The sequence below is a fragment of the Ambystoma mexicanum genome, chromosome 6p, assembly GCF_040938575.1.
Source record: "Ambystoma mexicanum isolate Mex_15411 chromosome 6p, UKY_AmexF1_1, whole genome shotgun sequence".
NCBI lineage: Eukaryota > Metazoa > Chordata > Amphibia > Caudata > Ambystomatidae > Ambystoma > Ambystoma mexicanum.
Window position 1 is genome coordinate 432,751,211 of NC_090935.1, and position 27,362 is coordinate 432,778,572.

At 45.0% G+C, this 27,362-nt stretch overlaps 1 protein-coding gene across 5 annotated transcripts in view; it reads right to left on the minus strand.

Annotated features, from left to right (window-relative positions):
* HCN1 (hyperpolarization activated cyclic nucleotide gated potassium channel 1) overlaps positions 1–27,362 on the minus strand; it is a 1,346,554-nt gene that overhangs the window by 171,033 nt on the left and 1,148,159 nt on the right. The window lies entirely within an intron of this gene.

The following is a 27,362-nucleotide window of genomic DNA, read 5'->3' on the forward strand; positions in this document are numbered from 1 at the left end:
TTACTTCTGGCCCCTGGTTTACATCTCCCCAATTTCCCCTTTATGCCATTTATTACCTTAGGGGACACTGGGGAGTCCCTGGGGGAATTTGGCATTGGCACTTCACCTCACACCCCCACATTCCCTCCCCCAGTCAAGGGCAGCTCCTCAGTAAGATCAATTACTGAGGGAGGAGGGTCCCCAGAACCAGGGTAGGGGGAGCTAGCTGCAGTTGGACTCGTTGTGGACTCCACATTTAGGGTGTGATAAAAAGGAGGGTCCTTAACAGATGGATTGTCAGAGATTTCAATTATGTCCACGGTATCTCTGACCAAAATTGGGTTGACAGAGAAAACTGCCCCCCATCGCAACCCCCAACTCTTTTGGCCCACAGCCACCATTAACCAAACCGTATATCAATCCCAAACTCCTCAAGTTTAATTGTGATATCTGCCAGCACCACATCAGTAGATTTTAGTTCTGCCCAAATGTTGTCATAGAGGGACGCAATCTCCCTCAGGGTATGATGCAAAGCTGGAAAGTCACTTTGGGCACCAGAGAGCCCCAGAGATGGAGATTGCGGGTGATGCACCTGCTCGTGTCCACAGGAAAGCCCATCAAGTAGATTAACAAGGGGAGTAGGTGAATACAAAGTAGGTGCATCACAAGATAGCCGTGTCCCACTTTTACCACTATTACACTGATATGGATCATGGTTTATCTCCAGTTCTTCCACCTGATTAGAAAGTTCAATGATTCTAATATCCTTGAGCTCCTTGAAACCATGGAAATTAGGCTGTGAAGTCATTACCAAATGATCCAATATCGCTTTGCCTTTCATAGCAGGTAGTAATTTAAGTTGTGTGCTGGTAGTAGCAGACTTAATGAAATAGTGGTCCATTATACGTTGTCCTGATATTGGTCTGGACCTCAAGGTAGATTTTGGTGTCTTTTGCAGATCCATAGTCAAGTGCAGGGCCAAACTAGCCAAAGCCTGCTTATCAGGATAGTGGATATCGGGTTGGGTCTCCCCATTAAGTAGGGGTGGTCTAGGATTACAAAGGTCATCCAAAATTGGTACCAACTTCATCACTTCAGGGTGGGAAGCCGAAGGAAGGTTGCACATAGAAGTTGACACTAAGGGGGGAGGGGGGCTTCATTAATAGACTCCCGCTGGTCAAGACTTCCTAACGGTGCATCATTCACAGTAATAGACTTGCTGCCTACCAATTGTTCATGCAATGCTGGTGAATCCAGTTTAGCCTGGCTGCATAGCCCTGACCGCATTCTATTCAATAGGGCCTACTCCGTTAACCCAGTGGAGTAGTCAACCTGAAGTAATAGAAAAAGTAAATGTAAGGGCTCAGATTGAAATAGAGGCCCACCGGTACTAGGACAAAGGGAGAAGCCAGACGGCGACCCCCCACAGTCCCCAGATACATGGTAAATAGATTTAGTCCAGCCTTCAGCCAACAATAGACCTACTTAATATGAGGCGCCTAGGAGGTCGAAGACAAAAGCAGGGATGAGAGCCAAAGATTCAAATGAGCAGATTAAGACTTACTGGCCAAGTCCGGCTAATGCCGCTAACTGCCAGTAACTGCTTCCAACTCTGCTTCGCTCAGCGAGTTCAGGAAGTACTTATTGGCTCCTCCTGCAAATCTGCTCACAGTGCATAGACAGGAAAACAGCCTCGCTCCAACACAGCCTCCTGCCAGTAACTGCTTCCAACTCTGCTTCTGGACTCCAACTATCTAGTTGGGGCTCACCAAAATACCACAAAATACACCAACAGGCTCACCAAAAATACTGCAAAATACCACAACACTGTTGGAAAACCCCACCCCTCACCCCCTACACAATGCTGGTGCCTGGGTTAGATCACCAACCGCAGGGCCTGGAACAACCATGTGTGTTACCATTAAACCCTTCCATGATTCCATTGCACTATGTTGTGAAATTATCCTGCCTCTTGTGGAAAGGGACCTACGTGGGTTGGACTGCCGACCAACAAGTGTCTCTGCAGCACTCAAAATCTTCTACAGGAGTGCCGAGGACCTATCTACCTCGTTGTGCCCCTATGAACCTCTTAAGAATTGAAGTCCAATTGCCCAGAATAGAATTGCAATTTGGAGGAAAATACCTTACCAGGCAGCAACCTGCTCCACCTCATTTAAGATGGTGGTTTACAGCATCTATGACTGCCAGTAGGACCTGCATGACTTGGAAAATCTATGTGACATGCCTTGATCCTGTTTCTTGAGGGGGATTCAAGTACAGTCACCTGGTCTCTGGACAAACATGTGGTTGTTGTCAGTCAGCATCTTTGGATGAATGTTCTGTCAGGAACATAGAAGATACCTGTTCCTTTAATCGGCTAGATAGAATGTTACCTATCAAATTTAGGTGGTCCTGTTGGCATATTGACTGTGGCAAGAATTGCTCCACTAGAAGGTGCAACTATTGAAAACAGCAAAAAATGTCATTGATAAGAACCAAGATCCCTTTTACACAGCTGTGCCCCTTTGCACAACTTGGGTTGACACCCTCAACTGCACTGCCGAAGAATGCTATTAGAGAAAAAATATCCTATTTCCCTGGTCATTTAACAATGGCCTATACAAGTCCTTTTACCACCTTGTATATCAAGCTAGTAGCAACATCAATGCATGTCAGTTGTATGTCACTCGATCAACAGGGTTTTTTGTGTCGTTTTGTGCCTCCTATTTTTGGCAGAATTGAATTGAATTTCTATTTTTATATCCATCGCAGTGTTGTACTGCCTATTCCGCCCTAGCCTTTATATGCCTTTACCCACCCCTGCATAATTTTCGATGATTGTTTTCTGCCAAAATTGGGCAGCAAAAATCTCAGTGAAAACATCCCTGGCGATGAATGACATCAGACCATGCTAGTCTATTGATTTCCATCTCCTAACACCCCCTATGTGTAGACCATGCCTTCGTACATGAGTGGAAGGACTTGTTTGCAATTGCATCTTACAGTTCAGCCACTCCTTCGCTCTTATTTTACATCTGCTCACCGCCCTCACTTACTTCACAACTTCGGTGCTCCTGGCCCAAACCCTTCTTCATTTTGCAGTTGGGTGTCTGCTATTCTACACTGGTAGGCACTGTTTCATGGGGGTCACCGTGGTGAATCTCTGCTTTTGTTTATATTCCATCCTGGAATCTCTTCCTCTTTTTGACAGACTTTAGAAACTCAGTTGTTGTTAAGTGTAAAGACTGGTAGGGGGTGTCTGTCCTTCTGCTCTCTATATGGTAGAAGAGAGGCACAGAAGACCCCAGCCAAGATTCTCTATTACGGTAGCAATGGACGAGCAATCAAGGCCTAGCTTCTCAGGAGGTGATGCAGGCTGGTTCTTAAGTACAGTGTAGTCCCCAAGCCCCCACAAAGGAATGTCCACACACTGTATTGGTTAGAACACAGTCTTTATATAATCAATATTCAAGGTTATGTACACCTATCATAATAACTCACTTTGTACTTAGGGAAATCAACAATGACAAATATATACAATTCTAAAGTGGTACCACCCTTTGTATTAGATCTCATTAAAGTGCATCAACAATACTGTAACAATGTCACACAGATCAATAGAGTGAAACCAGCAATAGAGAGAGGAGAGAAAATAAGATGGTTGAGCAATAGGCAGAATACTGGCCCCTACCACTAGACACAGTTCTGTGTGGAGATCCCCCCACCTAGGCAACCTGTAAAATAAAGATATAGCACAAGCCCAGTCCATATATTGTTCTGCAAGTCTTATTCCCTCCTATAATGTTTTTACCCCCCCAATGTACCTGGTGGAGTCGAGTTCTTCGAAGAGGCGTCGACAGATCCTTCTTGAGCGACCCCCTTTCAAGCGGCGTCTAGAAGCGTCGAGGAACTCGGCGTTCGGCGGCGGGGAATCGATGGCCCTTCTTGAATGCCTTCCCTTTCAAGCGGGAGACACGGGGCGTCGAACGTCCGTCGAGGAACTCGGCGTTCGGCGTCGGGGAATCGACGGCCCTTCTTGAATGCCTTCCCTTTCAAGCGGGAGACACGGGGCGTGGAACGTCCGACAACAAACAGGGTAGAACGGCGTCGATGAGGCGGCAGCTTCGATCCAAGCGGTGCTCGTCGGCGTCGGAGCGTCGGCGTCCTGCAAGGAAGAGGCGTGCGGGGCACCTCGATGACAATTGTTCTGGACCGCAAAGATTGTGGAGACGGGGGCCCAGCAAGGGCGTCGAGTCGTTCGAGTCTTTGTGGTCTTCGGGTGGCGGGAAACCCACCGGCAGGTTTCTCCTCGGCGCGGTGGTCGTCCTCGACTTTCTTCGGCAGGACAAAGCGGTCGACGGTGCGGACGAGGGAGTCCTTCGATTCGAATGTTCTTAGGCAAAGGAGCGGGCGGCCCCGGTCGTTGGCGGCACGGCGTCAAGTGGTTCCCACGGCTGGGCAACACAACTTCGACGGGCCTCCAGCGGTTACACAGACCTGCGAACCCTGGTCGACAGCAATGGACTTCGACAGCGGCGATGTCCGGGTGCTTCACTTCGATCTCCTCGGCGGTCCCGTCTCGGGTCGGCAGCCTTTCGAGGGTCTGACTTCCAGGGCGCTTCGGCGAAGATGGAGCGGTGCTCGATGGTCCCTCGGAGCACGGGAAGAGGGCGCCTTACCAGGTCCTCTCTTGGGTCAGTCTTCGACGATTTCGGCAGCCTTCGGATCGGTCGAAGCAAATGCAGCAGCAAGTCTTCTTCTTCCAGCTGGGCATCGAGGATCAGCAGTTCCAGTTACTCTTAGAGTGGAGACTCAGCTCCAGAACGCTTCTGAACAATTACCAGTGGTGAGAGGTCCCCAGATATACTATTCTGTCTCTCATCCACACTGCTGGCACACACTCAGCAGCCAATCATACAGGAGGGCATTCATGCAGTCAGTCAGCCAATCAGGCACACAGTGCATTCAGGCCACACTCCTCCCTTTCAGACACTCACAACAAGGAATGTGGATTGGGACAAGTACCCAGCCATTCAACACTACACACTGCATTCAGGCCAGTTTCGGGCAGGGCTGTCTCAGTCTTTGTCTCTCATGCCAGAAACCAGACAACCACAACAAGGAGTGTATATTGGTCACACACTCCATTCACCCAGGTCCCACCCACAGGAGGTACCCACAACATACAGTCACTGGGAAGGCTCCAGTCAGTCTAGCTGGGCCTTCACAACAACACCATATATGGAACTTCCACCCAACAGCCAGCCAGGGGGAAGGGACAGAGTCAGGGCTTCCCAGGACTTTGGGAAAACAAGGTAACAGGCAATAGAAAGCAAGAGGCCACAGGGGCCATCTTGTTTCCTATCAGGAATCAACTGACCCCAATGGCAGGGCCTGGGTATCCCAAAATGGAGGACACCCAGAGCACCTGTCAAATTCAGCATGGAGCTGCCACCAGCCCATACCCTGCTCTGTGGGCCACCCACAGGTGCCCAAAAACATACACTAGGGGCACAGGGTTGTACTCCTACCCATGGGTGCCATAAGGGTATCCCATGGGTCTGTTCACCAAACCAAAAGAGAGAGCTGCACTGCCAGGAGTCCTACATGGACTCCTGGGCAGAAAACATGACAGAACACACGATAAAAAGCAGTAAAGAACAAGGATTCAGAGGCCCTGTCCCTCTGATGCATTTCCAGCATCACAGTCGCCCCCCCCCAGACTGAGGTGGAGGGTGTCTAATCTCCCACGGGATAGACACCCTCATCCAGACGGTCAACATACCTTCTGGAAAGGCCATCTGCATTATCGTGACTCTTCCCTGGTCTGTGCTCTATGGTGAAGTCTAGCCCTTGCAGGCTAATGGACACCTGAGCAATTTCGGATTCTCCCCCTTCATCTGCATAAGCCACTTCAGGGGCTTATGATCTGTTTGGACCTTGAAGGTAGACCCCGTAAGGTAGGGCCTAAAACGCCTAAGGCTCCAAACTATGCTAAAACACTCCTTTTCAACAGTAGCCCACCTGAGTTCTCTACCCTTGAGTTGTCTACTGATGAATATGATAGGATGTTCTCTCCCTTTGTCATCTAACTGGGACAAGACAGCTCCAATTCCGGTGTCGCAGGGATACGTCTGGACGATAAAGGGTCGGCTATAGTCAGGCGCACACAACACAGGTGCCCTACACAGACTTTCTTTCAAGCCATCAAAGGCCCTCTGACAGTCTTCGGTCCAATTAACCTTCCTAGGCTGTTTGGGTGAAGTTAGAGCTGTCAGGGGTGCAGCTATGGTTCCATAGTCTGCCATGAAATTGCGATAGTACCCAGTGAGGCCCAAAAAGGCTCTCACCTGGGTTTGAGTAGTGGGAGTCTCCCAGTTCTGTACATCCTGTACTTTACTGGAGAGAGGTTGGATTTGACCCCCTCCTACCTCATGACCAAGATAGGTAACTTTCCCCTGAGCTATCTGGCACTTGGTGGCCTTGATAGTGAGGTTAGCCCTGTTCAAGGCCTGCAACACCTTATCCAGATGTGTCAAATGCTCTTCCCAGGTGGAACTGTAGACGGCAATGTCGTCTAAGTAAGCCACACAAAAGGCTTCCAGCCCACTGAGCGCATGGTTGACCAATCTCTGGAAGGTGGCAGGGGCATTCTTCAACCCAAAAGGCATGACCCTAAACTGGTAGAGTCCCTCAGGTGCTGAGAAGGCCGTCTTTTCCTTGGCATGGTCCGTCAGAGCTATTTGCCAATAGCCTGAGGTAAGGTCAAAGGTGCTCACAAATTTGGTGTCCACGAGCTCATCAGCCCTGGGCAATGGGTGCGCGTCAGTTTTGGTGACGGCATTGACTCCTCGGTAGTCCACACAGAACCTCCAATCCTTGGTACCCGCCTGGGAACTTGCTTTGGGGACAAGGGCCACTGGACTGGACCAGGGACTGGTTGAGGGTTCAATAACACCCAGATACAACATCTTGGCGACCTCAGCCTGGATGTGGTTCTTGACGGTATCTGACATACGGTAGCACCTGCTTTTGACAGGCACACTGTCACCAGTGTCAATTTCATGCCTACACCACGGTGTAAGGCCTGGCGTCAGTGAAAACAGAGAGGCATACTGTTGGAGCAAAGCCCTGCAAGCCCTCTGTTGCTCGGTTGTCAAATCCGGAGGGAGATGTACTCCCTCCACTGAGCCATCCTGAGGGTCGCTGTGCAGCAAATCAGGAAGGGGCTCACTCTCATCCTCTTCTTGCCCTGAAGCTAGCAAGAGACATGAGACTTCTGCTCGCCGGTGGAAAGGCTTGAGCCTGTTGACATGGAATACCTGAGGGGCTACCCCAGAGGCTCCCATGTCAACCAGATAATTGACTTCGCCCATCTTGGAGATGATCCTGAAGGGTCCAGTCCACTTGTCTGCCAAAGCTCTAGGCTTGGTAGGCTCCATCACAAGGATTTCCTGTCCCGGAGTCCAATCCACTTGCGAGGCTTTAAGGTCATGCCAGTACTTATTCAATTCCTGGCTGGCCTTGAGATTTGCTGTCGCCTGACCCATCATCTGTGTCATCCTCCGTCTGAGGCCTAACACATAGTCCCCCACTTGCTTGGCGGGACCGGGAGGGGTGGCTTCCAAGCCTTCTCGGATCAAGGCGAGGGGCCCCCTCACGGGATGTCCAAAGAGTAACTCAAAGGGGCTGAAACCAACACCCTCTTGAGGTACCTCTCTGTAAGCAAACAGCAGGCATGGCAGGAGGAGATCCCATTTCCTCCTTAGGGGTTCTTCCAAAGCCCCTAGCATGCCCTTGAGAGTTTTATTAAATCTCTCAACCAGACCATTGGTCTGGGGGGGTAAGAGGTGGAGAACTTGTAGGTTACCCCGCACTCTTTCCACATGGTTTTCATGTAACTGGACATGAAGTTGGATCCTCTGTCAGAGACAACCTCCTTGGGGAATCCAACACAGGTGAAAATGCCCAGGAGAGCCCTGGCAACCACCTTGGCAGTAACAGTCCGAAGGGGTATTGTCTCAGGGTACCTGGTGGCATGATCTACCAAGACCAGGATGAACCGATGTCCACCTGAAGTGGGAGGGTCAAGGGGACCGACGATGTCGATGCCCACCCTCTCAAATGGTGTGCCAACCACTGGCAATGGCTGCAGTGGGGCAATGACCTTGCCTCCAGTCTTGCCAGACAACTGACAAGTTGGGCAGGTCCTGCAGTGGGACTCCACCTCTACTCCCATCCGTGGCCAGTAGAAATGGGCAGAGAGCCTCTGCTTAGTCTTCTTGGTCCCAAGATGACCAGCCAAGGGCATCTCATGCGCCAACTGCAGTAGGAAGGGCCTGTAAACCTGGGGTACCACCAACCTCTTGAGGGCACCAGGTTCAGGCTTAGTGGGCTCACTAACAAGGAGCTCACCCTCCCAATAAATCCAGAATGTCCTAGGCACTTCTCCTTGTGCCTGGGACAGGGCCTGTTTCCTCAGTCCCTCGAGAGAGTGGCACTCTCTCTGTCCCTTACAGAAGTCTGCCCGGGAGGGTCCCCATTCAGCTAACAAGCATTGAAGGTCGGGATGATCCTCCGGGTTGAGAACCTCTCCCACAGGAGAGTCTTCTGTCTCTTCTCCCACAGAAGTTGAGTTTGGGTTTTCCACTGGACCCAGCCCGTCCGGAGCATGGATCCCGATGGGTGCTGTCGGAACAGCAGGAAGAGAAGGTGTTCCCTCCACAGAGGAGGCCTTCTTGGTCTTCCTTCTTCTTGCCTTAGGCCTCGCCTTTGGCTCGGGTACCTGACCCACAGCCAGACCCGGTGTCACCTGTGACCTAGTGACTGCAGCAGCAGTCATGGGAAGACCATCCGAAATCAACCCCAACTCTACTAGATCATTTCCTAACAGAATGTTAGCAGGGACATTGTCCTGAACCAGGATAGGAAGCTTTGCTGTCTTGTCTCCAATCATGAGTGTGACTAAGGCTACAGGCGATAATTTGGGAGGCCCACCAGCTAACCTGGTGGTTCTCAGAGGAGCACCTACATAGTCCTCTGGCTTGAGCAGGGTCCTGTCCACCACTGTCATGCTTGCCCCAGTGTCTCTCAAACCAGTAGAAGGCTGGCCATTCAAGGGGACACTTCTCAAAAACCTACGGGTGTTCTGTGGGATAGTCGCCAGTACTTCTGCATACTGGTCCCAGGCCCCAAGGGACACTAAGGAAATCTCTACCGGAGCACCAAATGTGATCCCGGTAGAGGAGGGGAGGACAGTGGCCTCCACCTCAGACACGGGGTAAGGGTAGGTCAGGCTGACAGCCTGTACTCCAAGTGCCTTACCTTTACACTTGGAGTCACCCCTTTTGTGATTCAGAGCCCCACAGTCCCAACAAGCGCCAGGAGTGCGGGGTACGGTACTGGAACCACTGGGAGCCTGCTTTGCAGCAGGTGGACCACTACTCTTATTCCCACCCACAGATGACTTATCCCCACTAGATTTTTGGGTCTTGGGAGAGGAAGGTTTAGGTTTACTTGACTGTGACTGCTTGTGGGACTCCTCAGCCTTCTGAGAGTCCCCCTTTGCTTTGTCCTTGTCCTTCCCACTGGAGTCCTTAGGGGACACCCGGTGGGAGACCCACTTGTCAGCCAACCTAGCCAGCTTAAAGGGGTCCAAAATGTTCTGGTCAGCCACATACTGACGCAGCTCTGGTGAACAGGCTTCAGAAAAATGCTCAAAAAACAAGAGTTGGGATAATTCAACAAAAGTCTTAACCTTGTACCCATCGATCCACCCCATCAGGTTCATGTGCGCAGCACTCACCCAGTCAACCCAAGACACATTCTCTCTTTTCTTAAAATCCCTGAACCTTCTAAGGTATTGGGTAGGTGTCTTGCCAAACTTGGCAATCAAAGCAGACTTCATACACTCATACTGACCCCTTTCTTCCACACTCAGCTTCAGAATACAGTCATATCCAGTTTGAGGCACTCTGCTTAACAAACACTTAGCCCAATCTCTTTTATCAACATCATGAATCGCACAAGCCATTTCAAACGCTTCAATCCATTGGAGGATATCTGAACCCTCCACAAATACACCAACCAAATCTTTCATAAACTTGGTGGCTGGGGACCTGACACTCTCACTGGTTTTAGCTGAAGTCTCCACTCTAGCTTTCTCTAGCTGGATTCTCTGACATTCAGTGTCCTGGCTCTTGAGTTCAAGGTCCCTATTCTTGAGCTCCACTTGTTGAGCCAACTCCTCTTTCTTAAATTCAGCATCTATTTCCCACTTGCGGTATTCAAAGGCCAATTTCATCCTTAATAACTCAAGCTCCAAGGAATTGCTGGGGTTTGGAACAGAGGCAGCAGGAATGGCGGCATTCCCAGAAACAGATTCAGCGGAAACCCAAGGGGCAGAGTCCTCATTGGTTGTATTCCCCCCCTCATCAAGAGTTTCACTATCAGTCTGGTAGTCCACCAGGGCAGCTATCAGCTCAGCCCTAGACTTATCCACAAAGTCTAACTCCCTGGCTTCACAAGCACTCTGGAGAGCCTCCAAGCTCATCCGAGTCAATTTGCCATTTGCAATAGACTCCACTGTTTGTAATGCAGTTATCTGGTACACAACTAAACCTTAATTTAATAAAGTGCAGATATTTTGTAAGTGGCACGGTTATACACTGATTCTTAAAACCATAAGCATCCCACCGCTGCCACCAGCTGTAAAGACTGGTAGGGGGTGTCTGTACTTCTGCTCTCTATATGGTAGAAGAGAGGCACAGAAGACCCCAGCCAAGATTCTCTATTACGGTAGCAATGGACGAGCAATCAAGGCCTAGCTTCTCAGGAGGTGATGCAGGCTGGTTCTTAAGTACAGTGTAGTCCCCAAGCCCCCACAAAGGAATGTCCACACACTGTACTGGTTAGAACACAGTCTTTATATAATCAATATTCAAGGTTATGTACACCTATCATAATAACTCACTTTGTACTTAGGGAAATCAACAATGACAAATATATACAATTCTAAAGTGGTACCACCCTTTGTATTAGATCTCATTAAAGTGCATCAACAATACTGTAACAATGTCACACAGATCAATAGAGTGAAACCAGCAATAGAGAGAGGAGAGAAAATAAGATGGTTGAGCAATAGGCAGAATACTGGCCCCTACCACTAGACACAGTTCTGTGTGGAGATCCCCCCACCTAGGCAACCTGTAAAATAAAGATATAGCACAAGCCCAGTCCATATATTGTTCTGCAAGTCTTATTCCCTCCTATAATGTTTTTACCCCCCCAATGTACCTGGTGGAGTCGAGTTCTTCGAAGAGGCGTCGACAGATCCTTCTTGAGCGACCCCCTTTCAAGCGGGAGTCACGGATCGTCGAGAGGCGTCGAGAAGCGTTGAGGAACTCGGCGTTCGGCGGCGGGGAATCGACGGCCCTTCTTGAATGCCTTCCCTTTCAAGCGGGAGACACGGGGCGTCGAACGTCCATCGAGGAACTCGGCGTTTGGCGTCAGGGAATCGACGGCCCTTCTTGAATGCCTTCCCTTTCAAGCGGGAGACACGGGGCGTCGAACGTCCGACAACAAACAGGGTAGAACGGCGTCGATGAGGCGGCAGCTTCGATCCAAGCGGTGCTCGTCGGCGTCGGAGCGTCGGCGTCCTGCAAGGAAGAGGCGTGCGGGGCACCTCGATGACAATTGTTCTGGACCGCAAAGATTGTGGAGATGGGGGCCCAGCAAGGGCGTCGAGTCGTTCGAGTCTTTGTGGTCTTCGGGTGGCGGGAAACCCACCGGCAGGTTTCTCCTCGGCGCGGTGGTCGTCCTCGACTTTCTCCGGCAGGACAAAGCGGTCGACGGTGCGGACGAGGGAGTCCTTCGATTCGAATGTTCTTAGGCAAAGGAGCAGGCGGCCCCGGTCGTCGGCGGCACGGCGTCAAGTGGTTCCCACGGCTGGGCAACACAACTTCGACGGGCCTCCAGCGGTTACACAGACCTGCGAACCCTGGTCGACGGCAATGGACTTCGACAGCGGCGATGTCCGGGTGCTTCACTTCGATCTCCTCGGCGGTCCCGTCTCGGGTCTGCAGCCTTTCGAGGGTCTGACTTCCAGGGCGCTTCGGCGAAGATGGAGCGGTGCTCGATGGTCCCTCGGAGCACGGGAAGAGGGCGCCTTACCAGGTCCTCTCTCGGGTCAGTCTTCGACGATTTTGGCAGCCTTCGGATCGGTCGAAGCAAATGCAGCAGCAAGTCTTCTTCTTCCAGCTGGGCGTCGAGGATCAGCAGTTCCAGTTACTCTTAGAGTGGAGACTCAGCTCCACAACGCTTCTGAACAATTACCAGTGGTGAGAGGTCCCCAGATATACTATTCTGTCTCTCATCCACACTGCTGGCACACACTCAGCAGCCAATCATACAGGAGGGCATTCATGCAGTCAGTCAGCCAATCAGGCACACAGTGCATTCAGGCCACACTCCTCCCTTTCAGACACTCACAACAAGGAATGTGGATTGGGACAAGTACCCAGCCATTCAACACTACACACTGCATTCAGGCCAGTTTCGGGCAGGGCTGTCTCAGTCTTTGTCTCTCATGCCAGAAACCAGACAACCACAACAAGGAGTGTATATTGGTCACACACTCCATTCACCCAGGTCCCACCCACAGGAGGTACCCACAACATACAGTCACTGGGAAGGCTCCAGTCAGTCTAGCTGGGCCTTCACAACAACACCATATATGGAACTTCCACCCAACAGCCAGCCAGGGGGAAGGGACAGAGTCAGGGCTTCCCAGGACTTTGGGAAAACAAGGTAACAGGCAATAGAAAGCAAGAGGCCACAGGGGCCATCTTGTTTCCTATCAGGAATCAACTGACCCCAATGGCAGGGCCTGGGTATCCCAAAATGGAGGACACCCAGAGCACCTGTCAAGTTCAGCATGGAGCTGCCACCAGTCCATACCCTGCTCTGTGGGCCACCCACAGGTGCCCAAAAACATACACTAGGGGCACAGGGTTGTACCCCTACCCATGGGTGCCATAAGGGTATCCCATGGGTCTGTTCACCAAACCAAAAGAGAGAGCTGCACTGCCAGGAGTCCCACATGGACTCCTGGGCAGAAAACATGACAGAACACACGATAAAAAGCAGTAAAGGACAAGGATTCAGAGGCCCTGTCCCTCTGATGCATTTCCAGCATCACAATAAGATGTCATCTTTTTTTATTTTTACTTAGTGTAAGTTAGTCTGCATTGGCTGAATGAACGAGCCATTTTCATGTGCACTTGTTGAGTTCATAAGATCCAGTCAAATAATCATCGGAACAGCCAATGTGGGATTACTTTGGCAGCACCTTTTCAAACTGCTGCTTGTTTCGTTTATATTATTTTGCTTCATGTGGCCATAACAGCGTTCTCTTTGACCCTACAGTTCAATAGTCTGGATCCACCATTTTAGAAAGACCCAGTCCGTTTAGACCTTTACTAAGGTTCTTTCTATAGTTTGAACAGAAACTATGGTCCTTCCATGGTATTCACACCTATTTTCATTTATTGATGTACATCTTAACAGTGTGTCTTGCAGGACGGTTCCTTACTCTCGAGAGTTGAGGTACTTGGCTGATGTCTGCTCTAATTCTCCATTTGGGTAGCCTAGTGGCAAACACACTAGTTATTTCCCAAACCTCTGTTCGCTTGTGTACATTTGACAGTGTTGTTATGTAGGCTCCATATCTCAACACTGAATGAAAGCGAATTCCTATATTTGGCATGGAGGACTGCATAGACTTGAGGGTACATCTTGTTATTATATTTTCTGCCAAAGTTTGTAGGAGTCCTTGGTACTATGTTCGCATTTTGAACTGGCAGAGAAATGTAGTATTTCCATGAACAAGTAGCAAACACCCAATTGTGATCGAAAAGTTCTCCTTCCAGTTTGAATAGGCATTTACGCTTAATGCTGGGACTTCTACTAACAATCTTTTTTTCCGTTTTATCCTTATTTAGTACCAGTTGTAGTCTGCAAAACTGGCTAGAGCGTTGATCTGTTCTTTAAGTGCATTCAGCTTCCGGGCCAATAGGACTGAATCAACAGAGTATAAAAGCATAGGCGTTGGTTTAGATGCAAAGTATGGCATATCTGACGTTGCTGATAGACCTTTGCTTTTCATATCATTGATGAAACCATAGAAATGGTACTGGGCTAATAAATAACCCTATTTCACTCATCTTGATGTAGTAGTAATCTGTCCAGTTAGTGATATTGTTAGAGAAGGGGACCATGATGTCAATATTCAAGTTTGCCAGATTAATCCACAACCTCTCTCATCTACTAGGTCAAGGGTGGTAGTAAAGTCCAAGAAAGCAACATACAGAGGCATTTTATTTCCAAACATGTACAAATGGGCGAAATGTGGCAGGATCAATATTTGGCCCACAGTACAAAATCTCTTCTCAAAATTTGCTTGGACTGGATTCATAATTGCGTTTTGTCTGATCCAGTTGTTGGAATAAATGGAGCTCAAGACTTTTTCCCTAAAGCAAGCTTAAGCTGACAAACTGCAAGCTGTGCTACTCCTTTTAAGTATGAGGCAGATGGCTCAGTGCTGTGGGGGACCAGGAGACTATTTCAGCAAAGGCACATGTCTGCAATATAACTTTTGGCATTGAAACATTATGAATGGAGGGTCAGATAAGCACACCTCTCTTTCAAAAACATAATGACCTGCATCATTTAAATTACTACAATAAAAAAAAGTTTTGGGCTATCCCACCCTTACAAAAGGCCGTTCTGTCACAGTGCTCCATTGCAAACTGATTATCGGAGCTTTGAGCCTGAATCGTTCTAAGGATTCCTTGTTTTTTTGTGGCAAGACTGAAGACCTGAAATGAGAGTTTTGCTTTGAGTTCTCAAGTATCCTGCATCAGTATCCTGATTTCTGACTGCCTTTAGTATAGAAAGCCATAACAATACAAATGTGGTAAGTCACAACCTGAAAAGTCCACTTCGGAGGAAAACTTTGTTAAAAGGTGGAAAACATTACTAATTGAGAATCTTTTTAACATTGACAAGTCTGATATACTGAAAATGTTCCCCGACTTTGGGGAGAGAGGCTTCAAATGCCATCTTGCAGAGCAATAACCAAAGAATCAGTCATCAGGGGGCTTGAGCTTGGTATGACAATCAGCTGCTTCAATGCAAAGGTCCCCTGGGATGTCCTTTATTAGCTACAAGGAGACGAGTGATCAAGTTCAAGCAATTCGCCTCCTTAAACAGGCAGTAGTATGAGCACCATAAAGTCACAGTCTGTCTAACCTCAGTGCCTGGATGCTTCCAAGCTGGCGGGCGGTGACCGCGCTGCGTTAGGAGCTCAATCTAACAGTTGAAACACATCTAGGCCATGTTGCCCCATAATATTGCCCTTCCTTGCTCAAGCATTAACCGACTTTATCACGAACAACGTATTGTACTGCCTTCCAAGTTGAAGAGGTAAAGAGCGTCCCAGGACGTCCCCTGTCCCCCACATTGGCATTAGAAAGTGCCAAACATTTACTATATTATCACTCAAAAAAATGGTCGTACTTAACTCGTTTGTAAGGGCTTACTTCATGTAATGAACGGGGGCACACATTGATGGTAACACTATCTGTTTACAGAACTCTGAAGGAACAAAAGAGAATCTAACGAGCATTATATTAAAACATGAGAATATTTCTAAGTATTTCACCTGTGCTGATGACCGTACGCAGAAAAACAACGCTACTATGGAAATGGTTCCTACGCACCTTATATGTAAGGCTCAAGATGGCGTCTGCTATGATCTGCGTTATTCCGCTGTCCTGGCTACGGACGTGCAGAGTTTAGAATCAAGACACAAATCCCAAACTACATCCGAGATGGGGTTGATTTAGTGGTTCATGTGGCTTGAAATACACTTTATTCAAAGGAGCTGATGCGATGGGAAGTGACTTGTTACTTCGCGCAGCATTCCCCACCTTGGTATTGATTTAAGAGGCAGTGACAGTTTCATGGCTGACACGCGTTAGGCGGTGGGGGTGGCTCTCTGGATGTACTCGCTACCAGGTCAGAGCACGTATCCCTAATTGTCCCTCCCTCGGGAGGGGAAACGTGATGGAATAGCTTTAACGAGTTCTAATGCCGCGGTCACATTTTACACCAACCTGCCATCAATTAAAGTGATTTGTGAAGAGGGCCAGTAAGATGGTTTGCTACATCTACTGAATTAGATGATATTCTTATATGGCCTGCTACATTTGGGAGCAGTTAACCAAGAGTCATATTTACAAAGGCAGTCTCACAGGTCCTTCCATAATGCCACAGGGATTCTTGCTTAGCTGCCAGCAGTGTAGTGGGAACCCTCTGTTTGAAGGTAGCACACAGAGTATTTATGTATGGGTTCTGTGTCCTCGCGCCCCATCAATCACTCATGGGGCTCTCAATCTTTCACCACGTTCCGCAGTGACGCAGTTGGTCGGGTACCCCTCCAGTATTGACATTAGTCAGGTGCCTCATCTAGAAGGTCACGTGTTTGTCAACAAAAGGGGTGTATTGGGAAGATCGGGGACACGGGCCATTCCAATATTTGGTGAGTGCAGATGATCCTTTGGCTTGAATTCTATAAATAACTAATCCATATTCCATATTCGACAATGCATTATGGCACATCACATTGTGAGAACTGACAGCACATCTCATGAAATAAATCTATTGACTAACATACTTCAGCAGGATCAACTAATTACCTGATGCAGTGGGCATTTTTATTGTTTTTTATGCATATTTATTATTAACTTCATTTTATGCTTGTTTCTTTCGAATTTGATTACGCCATCTACACTGAATTGTGTCAAAACACGATTTTTTACTTTAAAAAGTCGTATATAGTGTCCCTTTTTTCAAGACAAAATTTCTTTCACTTTAACCATACCCTCTTTTTTTTTATCCCGCAGCATTTCTACCTCTTCTTTACTAATTCATATGGCCGTTATCTCTTGAAAAGTGAGAAGCTGTTGATGTGACTTTGCAGACATTTTCTCATTTTACTGCTGTCATTTTGCACACTTGCTTTGTGAATTTCCGTGAATCTCTATATTGTGCGGTTTTTCAACCATTTCCTTGTCAGCCAAATGAAAACAAAAGAAAAACAGAATTCCATATGTATGTTCCATGCCCATCATGTGTGACTTGCAAGCGTTTGCAGTATAGACCGAGTTATTTACAAAGACTGCCAAATGGTGACGCTACTGCTTTGGCAAGGAACCTGTAAAGGTATGCATAATGTTGGAATCCTGTTTCATACTCACTGTAACAACACACGGGGCCTGAGTCACAGAGCGGTTCTCAATGGGATTGTGCCATTACAAAAGACAGGGTTGTGCCCTTAAACACCCCTCTGTGAATGAGGCCCCCAATCTTCATCAAGCCAGAAGAATTCGCACAATAATTGGTTGAAAGGTTTTTAGTAGATCATTTAGAAACCTATTTGCAAATTATAGTGGAATAAATGGCTCTTATATTCATTTTGGTGACATAGAAGGCATCCAGCAAAGTACGATAAACTAGAAAATTGTATTTAATGCGATCAAAAAATAGATTTTTGTTAGGCAGGTATTGAAACCCCCAAAAGAATAATCACAGACGAGGAATGTTCGCTCCAGTCCTGCCCCTAGCGAGGCTGGGAGGAGAGTGCCAGAAACAGTTCCACGGCATCAGCATGTTATGAGTCCTTTGCGGGTCATTTTGGAGCATCACAAACGTGCTAAATAGAGCCCTACTGTTATCGTGCCTGTCTTAACCCCTCTTTGTATATTCCAATGAATGTCTATGCCTTGGCATGCAGAGTGGGGGAATGAAAGTGGGTTACACCATGCCAACCTGTCCCATACGCTCCACCTGCCAAACCAAATATGTTTCTGCAGGATGTCATTTTCATGCTGGCAGAAAACCTTTGGATTCCCATGGACTCCGCCTGGCTTCAGAATCCTTTAAATGGATATGAATTTCATAGGAATCCATTGCACATGCTGTTTCCTATGCGACATGGTAGGAAGTATTTACACTTTTTAAACTAAGTGCAACATTTTGTCTGGTGTACTTTGCAGTTCAAGTGATCGACATTTTAGTGAGGGGCCCTAATTTGAATTCGCACTAAATTCAAAATAAGCCCCAATAGTGTTTGTCAGTTTCTAGACAGACATGGGAAGAAAAATACAAAGGGTCATTTTGTAATAATGATGAATAGCAATGTGAAGGTTCATTAAACTGCAGGTAACTTAATCTGGACAATAACATGGCCTAGTAGTGGTGGTTTACATAGTTTTGAAATAGCTTGTCAATTTAAATTATCTTTCTGTCCAGTGGCACTGTAGATTGATGAAGTGTAGGATGGGTAACAGTAGTGCAGCTGAACTGCATAGATGGATTTTGCATGATACATTCATTATTTGTCTTTCGAATTTAGACCCAGCTATACTTGAGTCAAACAGAGACCCCAATGGCAAACCATAATTTGAACATGTGTGAAGAGTTAAGTGCCATCTCAAGATGTCTTTCTAAACGTGTGTGCAATTTTGAAGGGGATGTATGGTGGTGATCGGGTGTTGGGAAAGTCATCAAATACGTTTCCTGAAGGTGTATACGAGATGGTATTGAGTACTTTTTTCATAAATGTGTTTAAGCTAATATCAGTAGTCTTGCACCCACGTGTTGGATGTGTGCATGTGTGTGGGAAGGAGGAACTAAAAATGGGATGGGGGCCTTCATACTGGAACACATCTTATTGGAGACAACTATCAAAATGTGACCCTTAAAAGCCTTTATAATAGAGGTATTTGTGAACTTATGTAGGTATTATTATCTATTTGGGAATAAAATACTGTTTCGATGACACCCACTTCTCTGAGGACCCAAAATATCTGTCCAAACGCAGTATTTATTTTTTGGGGGGACAGAAACTAAGGAGTAAAGTGCAGTCAGCACCCATTCTCACATCACCAGGAACTTGAAGCCATTTAATGTCTCTCCACCTTTCAATGCCATCTGCAATCATACAGTGCCCATGTCTGAGCGCAATGTTACTGTTTCCATGTTTCCATGTCGGTGCATCTCATGAGTGTCTTCTCAGACACAGGCTTGGTCCTCCATAAGCTCAAGAATGTGAGCACTTGCTTGGCTGACTTCTTTCCTCTCTGATCGACCCACCCAGGTCCAACTTGGGTCCTTCCTCTCCTCTAGCTCTATCTCTACCTGTGGTGTTCCCCAGGGGTCTAATCCCTCTCCCTAGCTTTTCAACCAATACCTGGCACTCCTTGCCCACCACATTGCCGTTCTCTGCCCCAACTTTCAGTGCTATACAGATGACACTCAGCTATTAGCGCCATGGCTGCCTCCAAACCCGGGACCGTGTCTGGTCTGGGTGAATGGGGACTTACCGGGACATTCTGAAATGTGCGGACCCGGTAAGTCCTCATTCAACCAACCATTCCCCATTCCCATTTGAGCCCCTAGAGGGCTCAATGGGAATGGGGAAGGCTCTAATTTAGGGCCCGTAAATTACGACATGTGGTCAGACCACACAGCCTTTGCGGGTCCCGCTAAGGGACCTCAGAATTGGCCGGTAAGGGTTAACGGCACCGGTCTCCTTACCGGTGACCGTTAACTCTTACCACCCAACTCGAAATGAGGCCCTCTGTCTTCCTTCTATTCCCCTCCCTCCCTTGCCTCGTGGCGCCTTGTAACACTTTTGTATAGGCGTGTTATAAATGCCATATCATATCATCTCATATCATCTACCTTCTCTACAAGCGTAATGCTAATCCAGAGGTTCAAGCCAACTACTACCCATTTCTGGTCCGTCAAGACGAGGTACAGAGCTAACAATGATGGTCATTATGCAAATGTCTCACCTTGAGATTAATTCCGTTCAGAATCAATATTTACCTGGCTTCTGGTCGCTAAATGACCTTAATAAACCTGTGTGTTAGATGCTCATGAAGTGTATGTGCCTTATTACTGTTGGGCATATCTGACAAGTTGGACGGTGTGCTCCCACTGTGGCATCTATATGATGAAGTTGATGCCAATGGCAACATTCTGAGCTGAATCACTGCCTTCCTGGCCAGCCACTCCCAACATATAAAAATGTCATTGTTCTTGTCCTCCTCCATCTACATTGCCCATAGGGTCCTAAAACAATCAGAATTTCCCAAAAGTATCATTTGTGTTAGCCAGAGACAGAGATAAGTTTTGAAGCATTTCCTAAAATGAAAGTGATGTTCTACAGCCCTGATCTGAGTTGGAAAGACATGTCAGATCGTGGCAGCACATACATGAAAAGCTATGTCACCATGTCACCACTTTTGAATGCAAAAAACAAATGGCCACCAATAATAGTGATTAAAGACTTCGGGATTGGTTGTTGCAGTGATGCTAAAACAATATAAAACGTGCAAACTCCTCCCAATGGCCGAATATTTATGAACAATATGTGCAAACTCACTCTACTGCCCAACTACTTACTTGTTTGGTATTGTTAGGAGGCCTTTATAAGGCATTTAACAGAGTGTTCTACACAAAGTGAGGATTCTTTTCTGAGTGGTATGTTAATGTCAGGGGATGAGCCAACAAAGATGCTTTGTCATTGCTGCATAATGGTTTTATAACATTTTTCACAAAGGAAGATCGGGCTACTAACAGGCAGTGAGCAAGATGTCCATGGTTGATTATCTCAGCAATGGTAAAACAATATAAACATTTGTAAAATATTGCTTCCTGAATTAATAATATAAGGGCTCCAGAGGCAGCTGCATGCTCGTTGGCAATTAGGTAACAGAAAATCAGTTATCTATTAATTCTGCTAAAACAAATGTATTGGTCTTTCCAGGGACAAAGAAACCTTATTGAGTGAAAGATACATGGTGGATTGGACATGATAAACTTGACATTGTTATGAATTACACATATCTTGCTGTAGCTATTAATGGATTAGTAGGAGAGACGATTTATAAGAAAGATCTCAAGCTAAGATTTTGGTACATAAATACTGTAAATTCTTGTACAAACCCATGTTGATCCTTTATGCAAAAAGTTATTCCAGTGATAACCTACGGAGCTCACACTAAAAATGGGAACAACCAGTCGAATTGGGATTATTTAGAGGGCAAGTTCTGGAAGACAGTTCTGGGTCTGCCTACGAGTATACCAATTCAGCCTATAAGGTATGAACTTGGGCTAACTTTGTTACAAGTTATGGTAGACTGGCAGTCCTTGAGCTTTTATAGGAAATGTCTCTTGAAAGAGGAACATAAAAAATACCTTAATCTCTACCTTAGCAATGGCAACAACTGATATTAAAAAAAGTAATGGAGGATTCATTGTAACCTTTTGTTGTCAAATGCTGGGACGGACGCTAAATTGTCATTAGAGAATCCTGATGGAGTTAAAAAGAAGTTATACAGGATGGATTGGATAAACCTTTGGGAGAAGTGCCTAAAATATTACTTAATACATGTAGGATGTTTTGAGATTAAAGCTAGAAAAGGTTTACCTAAATATTTAATAAAATTTACAGACCCAGAATACCGAAATGCTATTCTAAGAATGCATTTTAATCTCTGGACAACTAGATCAGCACTAGCTACCCGAGCAAAGTGTCTGACACAAAATGCTAATATGTGTTGATTTTGTAATGTACTCCGGAGACCCCCGGCCGGCCCTTAGACACGAGGTTTGCTCTGAAAGTACTTCAAGACGAGATAGCTGCACCCTTGAGATGGATGGGGGTGCAGATTTATTACTCCAATACCAATCAATAAGGACGACTCAATGGTTTGGCAAAGGGAGTCCGTTTAATGACAAGTACGAAAAAATGGGGAGTCATGGAAATCAGCAGTGATGCAATTGTTCTTCTCGCTTCAACTCCAATGAACTTCATAAAAATCAGAGAATTTATACTGAAAACTCGTCATAATTGACCTGTAACACTCAAAAGTTAACATGCAATTCTATTGGTTAGGAAAAGGTAACTTTAATATAGGTACTATATCTGTATATGGTAACAGAGTGAGGATATTGGGTAAACACTGTCAGGGGGGTGTCTAAGCCCTTCCTTCAAAAATGACTACTGTAGACGTCACTAAAAGTACGACATCCCATTGGTTCTACTAACTATAGGGCCCTAGATTATTTGGTCCATTGTGATTTGGTTGGCGCCAAGCCCATGTATACATTTCCACTTTGCTTAGCAGCATGCAGAATGGTCAGCCAGGTGCAGGGTGCCCCTCCAGTTACCCTGCTTTTCTCCAATTAAGGTTACAATCAATTATTACTTTAACAACTATGTGTCAATTATGTTACTGTGGTTGGCCTCGAAACTGCATCTTCTGTCTGGGAAAGTTCCGATAGCTCTTCCTGGGCGGATGCCAAGCTTAGGTGTTAACTCGTGCTTCTCCTCGCTCGGATGGTCACATGATGCAGACACCATGAATTTGCCTAGTTTCTTTCAATGTGTGCATTTGATTCTTATTTGGCTTGCCACCTGCCTACGCTTCCTTATCTTGACCTTTCAGAGACAGGATATTATGTTCTTAAGTTTCAATTATATGTAGCTACTGTTTGTTCCTTCTATTGGTATGACCTTGGTTCTCCTGGCACGAGTTGCATCTGCCGAGTTTCGATTCAGCTGTCTCTTCTCGTTTCGTTAGAATATGACTCTCTGTTCATTCAGCCTTTAGTAACCTGATTTGATTCTGCTTTCTTTTCAAAGTGGAATTACACTTATAATACTGTGATTTGTTTTGAGGTAGATTATGTATAATGGCGCTTGGCGCACTATTCTTCTACTTAGCATTGCAAGCCACATCCTTTTCTTAGCTTTCTAGCGGTTCCAAGCATATGTACAAGTGTTAGCTGGTTGAATTTCTTCATACTGTCTACAGCTTAAGCTTCTTGTATTTCAACATCATTCTCCCCTCTTTTAGGTTCACGACATCCTTATCATTGCGTTTCATCTGGGTGTCTTTCTCAGGTTGTCACTTCTTCTACTTGTACGTCAGTCCGGGTCCTCGTGAGGTCACCATTTGTCTGTCATTAAGACCCTTTTGGTTTTTTCTGGGACTGTATTTAGGCAATCTTCATTTCGTGTCATTTGCTGGTAAGGTTTCTTTAATGGATACCTCACTGTCCATGGTTTTCTTGGTATCGGTACTTCAATAGGTGTTGCTCTTCTGATAGGTACTGGGCAGAGCCCTACTGCGGCTCTCTGCTGATTTATCTGTTCATCATACGTCACATATTTTGGTGTGAACGTTCCTGGTACTTCAGAGTGGGCGACTGGAGTGCAGGCTTTATTTGGGACCCAATCTACACTAATGAACCTGCAGCCAACAAAAAACTTACACCACTTACTGACAGAATGTTCAGCCTTGGCTCAACAAAGAAGAGAGAGTTTTTATAAATGTCTTGGAGATTTTAGATTATTAATGCATACAGACATGTGGCAGATAATACTTAATGCTGAATACATATCCTTGAATTTAGCCGTAATATCGTTTTTAAATCAACTAAAATTAGGAGGTAAAAGTAATAAATAGTGATGTATGGATTTTAGTGCTTTATTGTAATTTTAAATATTTGTGAATATAGTGATGGTATTTATGCTCTTAATTATTTTTTTTCATGAAGGGTATGTTAATTGGTGCTAGATATGATTTACATTGTATTCCTGTCTTATTGATGTATTATTGAGGTATTCATGTGTTTCCTTTAACATTAAATTGAAAAGGTTAAAATTATTTAACCAAATCAAATAAAGTATTAAATACAAATTAAAAATGATTAATATTCTTGAGTCCTGTTTCTGAAAATGGAACCTGAGAATGTTTCCTTAATGCAAACTGAGAAACCTGCAAACTGCAAACTTCTTTTAAGTGTGAGGCAGATGGCTCAGTGTAGGAAGAATCAATGATTAATGGATATTGTTTCAAGTTTAAGTGAGATAGTCACCAGAAAATGCCTCATTTAATTTATAATGTCTGCCTCTTATTCACTACCAAGACACAGGTGCAATTGCAGCATGTAGGTAATCACCTGCACATCTGAGAGACAGCACTGTACATGTGGCAATTGGGCCACAAACTAAATGGTCCCAAGAAAAATATTGGACCCTTGAGTACATTTAACCTCATAGAATGGGTTTGTGTAACTTTGAGTGCAATCTGTATCATGGACAACTGTGTCTGCTGCAATGGAACTGCACATACAAAAATGCTAAGGCCCAAATGTGTCAGAAATGTAATTCAGCTAACAGGGGAATACATCCTATGTTACACGAACTAAATGTTAACACAAGAAAAGTCAAATCAAACTTCCCATGTTTGTTTAGGATGTTGCCATGTTTTACAAAGGGACGCCATTTTATTTTGCATTAAAGAAATAGCCTACATGCAGATTCTAAACTTTAAACTAGAGAACATCTATTTGAAAAATTATTTTGTTTATTTAAATTTCACATTTTGGATGTAATATTACACATATACGGTTATGGTATTTTATATGGGTTTACGTTTTGTCACTATAAATAGAAATGCAATGGCCTTTCAGGCACAAAGAAATAAAAAATCCTATGAGGTGCTTGGGGTAATGCTGAACAATGTTCCAGTGAAATTACAGATTAACTCAATCCACATCAGCCTTGCATATTGGATCCCATATAGGGGAACATATGATTAGTCTTAGCTTTTTAGGGTGGAAAAATGTATTTCTTGCTTTGATCATGAAAAACCCAATACATTCTAAGGACAAAACGCCTTGTGAACCGAGTAATGAGCAACCACAAACTTTTGCAAATTTGTTTAAGGACATCTTATTATTATTGCAGACTAACAAATAAAATGAGAAATGTATTCATGGTGTTCACATAGATTGAGATCTGAAGTGAACAGAGACTGAGGGCTATGGTTGGACATAATTGGCTACCAGGTTGTTCTTAAAGTGTTCACCATTCGAACCTGCCTTCCATTAGATTGCTCACATGGTAGTACTAATGGAATCAGAAAAAAGGGGACATGTCATCAGACCTGAATTACTCACTGGTTGAGAGCCCTGCTAGCTTCATGAGTTTCACATACCCAGCAACAAAACCAAGGCTGGGAAACCATAGACAATCATGCAAGATTTCAAATTTAAATGACGTGTACACACATGTTCCATATAGGAACAAATCAACTCATACCATTTCAGGTACCAACTTGGGATTGGGTGTGTTTCGAAGCTATTAGTCTCCTCTTTGATTTGATTATATTTCTAATGATTACTACCATTATAAATATGTACAGCACACCGTATGCCAATGAGTGGGGAATGTCAATAATATCTGGAGAACTGGGCCTTGTTCATGAGAGATTGGAACCAACTTAACCAAAGGCAGTCCCAACTGCATGGAAGCAGATCATAAGTGCTTTCCTGACTGGGAGATGTCCTAGAGGGTCTCTCATGGACCGTGCCCCTAAAGAATATTTTCACACAACTATGTGTCAATTAGGACCATGGGTTCAACGGATTGGGGATGATGTATATCAATAGAACGCCCTTTCCAAATAGAATACGTTAGTATAACAGTGGAAAAAATGTCCTGTGCATCTTATTACATGAAGGCCCAGTGTGACCTGATTGTATATAGTAAACAGGGGCAGAAACATAATTATTCATAGAAATAGAATAGAATATTATTGCTTGCTAGTGTGAGTTACATACTGATTTAATTGCATTTAAGGGTAAGGGAGTTTACAGTTAAATAAATACAAACATGCTTTGTCTGTGCTGTTGGCGTGCAAAACAGGGCTCACTTTCTAATGCTATTAGCACAGCACATTATATGTGAAAGTTAAAAGGTACCCTCAGCACTATCACAGGTACTAATGACATTAGACCACAATTTGAGGACCCTGAACCATGTCCTAACGAAGCTATATGTATTCATATGCATTCTGCAAAGGTTATAGCTGTTTAATAAATAATGGAAATACGAACACATTTAATTTTGTCATTTATATTCCCATAAAACATGGTACAAACTGGGTGGGTGAGTCGAAATAGTTTGTGCATTCTAACTTAAAAACATGACTTCCCTAAACCGAAAACTGCAGAATTCTAATGCAAGTTATTGAACACATATTGTACACTGCATGCATACTCATGTTGGTAGCCTACAGCACCATATTTACAAGAGCTGCATGAGACCTGAAACAGTTATTTGATTGCAGTATGTATTGGTTTCATTGGGGGAAAGCACATCATTCAAACATGTAACTTCATGTTTAATTTTGAAACGTTTTGCTGTAAAATAACTGTTGATATACTGGGCGGTAGGCAGCAGAAATGACATCAAAAGACCTATTGTAATTTAGAACTTAATTTTTTTTAATTTTTTTTATTTGAAACTTCAGCCCGAATAGACCCAATGTAGACACTGGGACTTCAAACTTGAAGTCCTAGTGTTTACATTGGGTCTATTCGGGCTGAAGTTTCAAATAAAAAAAAATAAAAAAATAGAACTTAATATAAATATATAATTAATTATGAACATGGATGTTTGTGTGTGAGAAACAGTGAGATAATTGTGTAACATTATGGTGATTGAAAAAGCTTAGGGACCATCTTTAATTCAATTTTTCGAATAGATTTACATTTTTATCGAACAGGCTGTTTCTTGTCCTGAACTATGAGGTGGGACAGAATAAACTATGGGGTATTAGATCAGTGTTGCCCACCTAATCAAAGTAGCCATATATTGACCAAACTATATCTAAATGACTAATACCATCTCCGAAAAGGCAGGTGTGTTGGTCAATCTATTTTCGATTTCTTTTTAAACCCTCAGCCAAATTATTGAAATAAGGTTGTCTGAATTGTGCAGAGTAAGCAACTAATGCTAGTACAGCCTTTATTCCGGAATGCTATGTCTACATTGTATTTAATCACATTTAACCTCATCTAAAATACTTTAACACATAGTTCCACAAACTGTGGTAATATGTGTAAAAGAAACATTTATAGCATACTCAATCCCAGACAAATTGTTAAATTGCATCCCACTGTTGATGGAGTGTCTACTTGTTCGTACATACCAACCATGAACATGAATGGAAATTCTGTTATACCAAATGTGTGGTTGACATTTCTGATACTTCTGTTGATGGTAGATAGAAATCATACATTCATTGGAGGTGTGTATCACCAAAAGTGACAGTGATCACTGGTTAAAATTGTGTTGATTTGTGGATATTTAGATGTCAAGCTTGGGGATTAAAAAGACACTAATCAGACAATGCTACTTATGAGAAGCCGCCCCAGTGCCCCGCTTCTAACCACAG